The 1574-nt window shown below is 35.8% G+C and overlaps 1 non-coding gene across 1 annotated transcript; it reads left to right on the forward strand.

The window, feature by feature from the left end:
* Positions 1–372: 372 nt before the first annotated feature.
* Positions 373–479, forward strand: LOC133297760 (small nucleolar RNA R71). The gene has a single exon (XR_009749679.1). It is a non-coding gene; the product is annotated as a small nucleolar RNA R71 (small nucleolar RNA).
* The last annotated feature ends 1095 nt before the right edge of the window (positions 480–1574 follow it).

The raw sequence follows: 1574 nt of genomic DNA on the forward strand, positions 1-1574 counted from the left end.
CTGTCGAAGGACAGTATGTTGAGTTATGATGGTCACCACATGCTGAACTTGGTTCATTTTCAGGAACTGTGAGTTGTAAGACATTGCTTTGGGCTGATTTCTGTCAGCTTTCAAACTCTTTACTTCATTCATCAGTGCAGCCAGTTGAGCTTCCAGGGCAGTTTGTTTATCTAACTCCAACATGCCTGGTTTCCTGACTTGATTTATCCTTTCTAGTGGCCACTGGAGGCAACGTTTCGCAGTTCTTTATATGATTTCATATATGGAATCAAGAGTTCCAGTAAAAAAAATCCTCCTATAGCAAAATCTAAATGAGATTAAGAAGTATGGTTAATACCCTTATAGAAAGTTTGCAAGACTCCCCATTTTTCTACCCCATGGTTAGGACATTTTCTGATAATGTCCTTTTATCTCTCCCATGCTTTATAGAGATTTTCTCCATAAAATATTCCAAAGCTAGAGATTTCAGCTCTTACATCAGCTTGACGGGACATAGGGAGGAACCTTTCCATAAATTTATTGGAGAGTTCTTCCCATGAGTGTATGGATCCAGGGGTGAGGGATTTCATCCAAGCTTTAGCTTTTGATCCCAGAGAGTGAGGGAACAACCTCATTCTCATACTTTCTTCTGACACACATTCTATTCTAAAATTGTCACAAATATCTTGGAAATTGTTAAGGTGAGTGTATGGATCTTCCGCATGAAGTTCGTTGAAAACTCCAGCCTCTCTGATCATATTGAACATGATAGGCTTTAGCTCAAAGTTAGGAGCTACAACAGGAGGGAAGATTACTACTCTTTCTGGTCTGTTCCTGGAAGGAGCAGCTAGTGCTATGAAGTTTTGTTCCAAAAGAATCTCTTCATTGTTATGATTGTTATGATCAGTCATTTCTTGTTCAATATTATTTTCCCTTAGATTTCATTTTCTTCTATGAAAAATGCTTTCTGGTTCAAGGTCAAATAAAAACTGAGGTATTTCAGTGTGATGGTGAGAATCAGTTTCAGATTCCTCACTCATAAACCATAAAATATAAACAATTTGAACAAATTGTAAAATAAAATAGTTTCAAGGATAGAATTTAGCTTAAACTATCCCCGTCAACGATGCCAAAAACTTGTTGGGTGCTTATGTTCTTTTAAGGACGATCCCTTTACTTAGTCCATCAAGAGAAAACGCATTCATTCTCTTGATATCAACCCAGTCGCGCAAGCGCACACATCAAGTAATAAATGGGATTATTAGTGTCCAGACTATCGTTCCCACGAGGATAGAACTCTAAATAATACCTTTAACTTTTTAAAAAAGAATTGTTAATAAGAGAAAAGACAATATTTGAACTGTTTAGTCATTTGTTTCCTACTGTCTTGAAGACGTTCCCTCAAGATAATAGGATCATTTTGACTCTAAACAACTCCTCGCATTGTTATATATCAAATTCTTCTTAATGTGAGAAGGAACGACAAAATTCATTGGAGTTTTGATTATATGGTCACAAGAATTATTAAGGAGAATAACTTAGAAATAATAATATTTAAGAGACAACAAGATGGATGTATAAAAACAGTTTTTAAC

The sequence above is a fragment of the Gastrolobium bilobum genome, unplaced genomic scaffold (assembly GCF_033153095.1).
Source record: "Gastrolobium bilobum isolate Gb01-03AN ecotype WA unplaced genomic scaffold, APGP_CSIRO_Gbil_v1 utg65677, whole genome shotgun sequence".
In the NCBI taxonomy this organism is placed as follows: Eukaryota; Viridiplantae; Streptophyta; class Magnoliopsida; order Fabales; family Fabaceae; genus Gastrolobium; species Gastrolobium bilobum.